This window comes from Bos javanicus, chromosome 19 (assembly GCF_032452875.1).
Source record: "Bos javanicus breed banteng chromosome 19, ARS-OSU_banteng_1.0, whole genome shotgun sequence".
Classification (NCBI taxonomy): Eukaryota; Metazoa; Chordata; class Mammalia; order Artiodactyla; family Bovidae; genus Bos; species Bos javanicus.
Window position 1 is genome coordinate 13,863,780 of NC_083886.1, and position 6,619 is coordinate 13,870,398.

The following is a 6,619-nucleotide window of genomic DNA, read 5'->3' on the forward strand; positions in this document are numbered from 1 at the left end:
CAGCACTTTTTATTTGTAGATTAAAAAATAATAATAATGACCGTTCTGACCAGTGTGAGGTGGTAGCTGATTGTGATTTTGGTTTGCATTTCTATAATAATTAGTGATGTGAGTATCTTTTCATGTGCCCATTGGCCATCTGTATGTCTTCTTTGGAGAAATGTCTATTTAGGTAGTCTGCCCATTTTTTGATTGTTTGTTGTTTTCTTATCGAGTTGTATGAGCTGTTTGTTTATTTTAGACATTAAGCCCTTGTTGGTCACAGTATTTGCAAATATTTTCTCCCAGTTCGTGGTTGTCTTTTCATTTTCTTTATGGTTTCCTTTGCTGTGCAAAAGCTTCTAAGTTTGATTAGGCTCCATTTGTTTATTTTTGCTTTTATTTCTATTGCCTTGGGAGACAGATCTAAGAAAACATTAGTACGATTTATGTCAGAGCATGTTTTGCTTATATTCTCTTCTAGAGGTTTTTACAGTGTCATGTCTTGTATTTCAGCCTTTAAGCCAGTGTGAGTTTATTTTTGTGTACAGTGTGCGAGTGTGTTCTAACTTCATTGGTTTGCTTGTGGCTCTCCAGCTTTCCCAGCACCACTTGGAGAAAGACTAATTTTTTTTTTTTTCATTTGTATATTCTTACCTCCTTTGTTGAAGACTAATTGGCTGTAGGTGTGTGGCTTTATTTCTCTATTCTATTCTATTGATCCACATGTCAGTTTTTGTGCCAATGCCATGCTATTCTGATACTGTAGCTTTGTAGTATCGTCTTAAGTCTGGGAGGGTTAGGCCTCCTACTTTCTTCTTTTTCCTCATTATTGCTTTGGCAATTTGGATCTTTTATGATTCCATATAAATTTTAGGATTATTTGTTCTAGTTCTGTGAAAAATGTCATGGGTAATTTGGCAGGGTGGTATGATCCCATTTTTGTATGTATTTGTATATATAGAAAAAAGTTTTGAAGGATACACTTCAAAATATCAAGGGGAATTTTTCACTTTCTTTGCATATTGTCTGCATTTTTAAGAATGATGAATATACTTTACAATTGCAGTCAGAGAGAAAGGAAAGCTGTGTTTGTTTTTATTTTTTTTTTTATTTTTTTTTTTTAATTGTGGAATCTCACTTTTATTTTTTTTTTTCTTTTTTTTTTTATTCTTCCAATTTTATTTTATTTTTAAACTTTACATAAAAAAATATGGAACGCTTCACGAATTTGCGTGTCATCCTTGCGCAAGGGCCATGCTAATCTTCTCTGTATCGTTCCAATTTTAGTATATGTGCTGCCGAAGCGAGCTGTGTTTGTTTTTAAAAACTACTCATAAGGAATAAGGAAACTTCCTTAGTGGTTCCGTGGTAAAGAACCTGCCTGCAATGCAGGAGACGCAGGAGGTGCAGGTTCAATCCCTGGGTTGGGATGATCCCCTGGAAGAGGAAATGGCAACCTGCTCCAGTATGCTTGGCTGGAAAATCCCATGGACGGAGGAGTCAGACAGACTACAGTCCATGGAGTGGCAAAGAGTAGGACATGACTGAGTACACAGCACACAGCACAGCATGAGGAATAAGTAACATCATTAAAAATGTAATATAACGCCAAGTTTAAAAATAGAACGTGGGAACTTCACTGGTAGTTTGCTGGTTAAGACTCTGTGCTTCCAATGCAGGGGATGTAGGTTTGATTCCTGGTTGGGTAACTATGAAATCTCATGTGCTACACAGCGTGGCCAAAAAAAAAGTACACAAAAGATTGTCACATTATAACTCAAACTTAGGTAAGTGGTTGTGAATATGGACCACGACTGGTAGAAAACACGCACACACAAAGAAACAAAGAATATCTGTACATTTATTCCTCCACCAGCCCCAAACAATATCTAAAATTCAGAAGGGGGAGGTAAGTATCAGAACCCCAAAGCTTGTTTGTCTCTGCCTGCTCCCTACCCCTCCTCTTCCCTCCCACAGCCGCCAGCAAATCCTATACTCTGGATGACTGCCCTATTTTCATAATGGTTTTATTATAAACCGTAGGAAGTAGCCTGAAGAGACAATTAAATCTAACAGCAGCCACGAATGCTCAATGCTCAGCATTAACTAAGACAAAGCAAAACTCCATTGCCTTTGGGAGACACTCTTTAAAATCCAATTGGTCAGCATAAAATGAGGAGCAGGACAACTCTTTCAATAGAGTCATTCCTCCAATATTTAATTTTAAAAAATCCTTAGTGCCACATACTTTAAGCAGGAGGGGCTGGGTGTGGAGAAGGGTAGAAGTGAGCATGTTAATTTGTCCACCTTTTACTTTCTGCAGGCTGGCATGTTCCTTGATGATATGGATCAGGGGTTAGAGAGGAATTCAGCATAGAATTGGGGCAAAGGTCGACAGAGTCCGTGTTTCCCTTGATTGACGTTGTGGAGGGTCATAATGAAAAAATAGAATGGGAAAAACTAGAGATCTCTTCAAGAAAATTAGAGATACCAAGGGAACATTTTATGCAAAGATGGGCACAATAAAGAACAGAAATGGTATGGACTTAACAGAAGCAGAAGAGATTAAGAAGGGGTGGCAAGAATACACACAACTATACAAAAAAGATCTTAATGACCCAGATAACCACGATGGTGTGACCACTCACCTAGAGCCAGACATCTTGGAGTGTGAAGTCAAGTGGGCCTTAGGAAGCATCCCTACGAACAAAGCTAGTGGAGGCGATGGAATTCCAGCTGAGCTACTTCAAATCCTAAAAGATGATGCTGTGAAAGTGCTACACTCAATATGCCAGCAAATTTGAAAAACTCAGCAGTGGCCACAGTGTTAGGGCAAGCACACTGACTGAAACCGTCCACCCTGGCCAGGCACCATAGTAACCACTTGCATGGTTACTATGGTTTTACGACAGGAGGTCCTGGTAAGGAACACAGAACTAATAAGCTGCCACCAACTGGAAGAGTTCAGGAAAGGTCAAAAGGAAACACCACATGTCTGACCACCTCCCAGAATCCTTCTCTCCGGCATGCATCTTGGCTGAACAAGGCGTGCACCACCAGGAAGGACCCTGAGTCAGAATGATTGGCTAAAGACAACCCGGAAACTAATCCCATCACCATAAAACCCGAGACTGCGAGCCACGTGGCAGAGCAGTTCTCCTGGGTTCCCTTCCCCTCCTGCTTTCCACCCAGCGCCCCTTCCCAATAAAGTCTCTTGCTTTGTCAGCAGATGTGTCTCCTCAGACAGTTCATTTCCAAGTGTTAGACAAGAGCCCACTTTTGGGCCCTGGAAGGGGTCCCCCTTCCTGCAACATCAGGACTGGAAAAGGGCAGTTTTCATTCCAATCCCAAAGAAGGGTAATGCCAAAAATGTTCAAAAAAGTTAGCCACACAGTCATGTCCAGCTCTTTGCGATCCCGTGGACTGTAGCTCCGGCTCCTCTGTCCATGGAATTCTCCAGGCAAGAATGCTGGAGTGGGTTGTCGTTTCCTTCTCCAGTCCCGACCCAGGTCTGCATTGCACAGATTCTTTACCAACTGAGCCACTAGGGAACCCTAAGAATGTTCGAACTACCTCACAATTGCACTCATTTCACATACTAGCAAAGTAATGCTCAAAATTCTCCAAGTTAGGCTTCAATAGTATGGGAACTGAGAACTTCCAAATGTTCAAGCTGAATTTAGAAAAGGCAGAGGAACCAGAGATCAAATTGCCAATATCCTCTGGATCATAGGAAAAGCAAGAGAGTTCCAAAAAAACATCTACTTCTGCTTCATTGACTAGGCTAAAGCCTTTGACTGTGTGGATCACAGCAAACTGTGGAAAATTCTTAAAGAGGTGGGAATACCAGACCACCTTACCTGCCTCTTGAGAAACCTGAATGCAGGTCAAGAGCTAACAGTTAGAACCAGACATGGAACGATGGACTGGTTCAACATTGGGAAAGGAGTATGTCAAGGCTGTATATTGTCACCCTGCTTATTTAACTTACATGCAGAGTACATCATGAGAAACGCTGGGCTGGATGAAACACAAGCTGGAATCAAGATTACTGGGTGAAATATCAATAACCTCAGATATGCAGATGACACCACCCTTATGGCAGAAAATGAAGAGGAACTAAAGATCCTCTTGATGAAAGTGAAAGAGGAGAGTGAAAAAGTTGGCTTAAAACTTAACATTCAAAAAACTAAGATCATGGCATCTGATCCCATCACTTCATGGCAAATAGAAGGGAAAACAATGGAAACAGTGGCAGACTTTACTTCTTGGACTCCAAAATCACTGCAGCTGGTGACTGCAGCCATGAAATTAAAAGATGCTTGCTCCTTGGAAGGAAAGCTATGACAAACCTAGGCAGTGTATTAAAAAGCAGAGACATTACTTTGCTGACAAATGTCCATCTAGTCAAAGCTATGGTTTTTCCAGTAGTCATGCATGGATGTGACAGTTGGACCATAAAGAAGGCTGAGCACCGAAGAATCAATGTTTTTGAACTGTGGTGTTGAAAAAGACTCTTGAGAAGCCCTTGGACTGCAAGGAGATCAAACCAGTCAGTCAATCCTAAAGGAAATCAGTCTTGAATACTCACTGGAAGGACTGATGCTGAAACTGAAGCTCCAATACTTTCACCACCTGATGGGAAGAGCCAACTCATTGGAAAAGACCCTGATGCTAGGAAAGATTGAAGACAGGAGGAGAAGGGGACAACAGAGGATGAGATGATTGGATGGCATCTCTGACTTGATGGACATGAGTTTGAGCAAGCCCTGGGAGATGGTGATGGATAGGGAAGCCTGGTGTGCTGCAGTCCATAGGGTCTCAAAGAGTTGGACACGACTGAGCAACTAAACAACAGCAACATGAGCATCATTAAGGTCAACATCATCATTCTAACTTCTACTTGGGTAGGGGCCTTAGATTCTGTGGAACTCAGAGGTAATTATCAGCTTGTTCTGTGGTTCCCTTGAGGGGGAACCAGGACTCTGCTTTATCGCTGCCCTGGGTCTTCGTTGCTGCACACAGGCTTTCTCTAGTTGCAGAGAGAGGGGGCTGCTTTTCTTTGCAATGTGTGGTCTTCTCTTGTTGCAGAGCACAGGCTCTGGGCATGTGGCCTCAGTCGTGGTGCACGGGCTTAGTTGCCCCGAGGCATGTGGAATCTTCCTGGACCAGGAACTGAACTCGTATCCTGTGCATTGGCAGGCAGATTCTTAGCCCCCTGGACCACCAGGGAAGGCTAACCTGTTGTTTCTTGACTGCTTTTCCTTTATCCTTGCTTTCCCTCTCCTGTTTTAAGATCATTAATTGCTGAGACCTGATCAAGGGCAAGCGCAGCCAGGCTTAGATGACAAAATACCTTAAGCCTAACTGGTTTCTTTTATGTCAAGAAAATCATGACTGGTTCTTTTTCTCCAGGGACCCCCCTACCCTATCTGCTTTTTCCATCCCCACCCCTTCACCCCAGGAGCACATGCTAGAGGTCACAAAACTCTACGCTGTGAATTCAGTAGACATGGAAAATGACTTGAGCGTCTACTGCCTACACTTCCTCTCAAAGACTTGAAGATTTTCCCATCTCTGTGCATTAAACAGTGACTCAGAGCCTTCTTTTTCCCCCAAAGAACTCTGCTCTATTCCTCTCTTTGATAAGAGCCCAAGAGCATCTGAGCATTGCCAGAAGAAGCCTCTTGATCTTGCTCTGAATAACCAATTATCCGATTAGAATTCTATCAAGACTTCAAGAAAAAGAGGGCCACTCAAATTCCTGTCATAGCTGGGTGCTGAGTCTGCAAGGCTTGAGACAGTTCCCAGCTGAGGACCACAGCATCCGTACTCCAAGGCTACCAGGGTCTGAGTCACCACCAAAGACACAGTCTTTTTTAGATTTTATTGGAATATAGTTGGTTTACAATATTGTGTGTTTCATGTGTACAGCAGAGTGATTCAGTTAATCATATATATGTATATACATATATCCATTCTTTTTTTACATTCTCCTCCATTATAGGATATTACAAGATACTGAGTATAGTTCCCTGTGCTATACAGTCGGTCCTTGTTGGTTATCTATTTTATAGATAGTAGTGTGCATATTTTAATGCCCAAAAGAGTATCTTAAAAATTTTATTTATTTATTTGTTTGGCTGTGCCAGATCTTAGTTGTGGCATGCGAACTCTTTGCTTGCTGCACGTAGGATATCCCTGATGGGAGCCCATGGTTTTAGCCTCTAGATTACCAGGGAAGTCCCCCGAAAGAATATCTTGACATGGATTCACTGAGTTAACAAAGAAAGAGTTAACAAATCCTTAGAAACTCTAATGAAGGACTTCCCTGGTGGTCCAGTGGCTAAGACTCCATGCTCCCAATGCAGGAGGCCTGGGGTTAATCCCTGGTCAGGGAACTAGAGCCCACATTCTACAACTAAGAGTTCACATGCTGCAACTAAAATCCTGCAAGCTACACCTAAGACCCAGCACAGTCAAATAAATAAATATAAAAAGAAAGAAAGAAATTCTAGCTAGTAAAATATATGTGAGGCTCCACAGCCTTCATCAAGCAGAGAAGTCTATAGCCCCCAGAAAGTTAGGAACCAGTGATCTAAGAGGTCTATCCTAAGCGTATGGACCTATTTCTCAG

General features: G+C 42.0%; 1 non-coding gene across 1 annotated transcript; it reads right to left on the reverse strand.

The window, feature by feature from the left end:
• Positions 1–1,186: 1,186 nt before the first annotated feature.
• Positions 1,187–1,291, reverse strand: LOC133233078 (U6 spliceosomal RNA). The gene has a single exon (XR_009731562.1). It is a non-coding gene; the product is annotated as a U6 spliceosomal RNA (small nuclear RNA).
• Between the last annotated feature and the right edge of the window lie 5,328 nt (positions 1,292–6,619).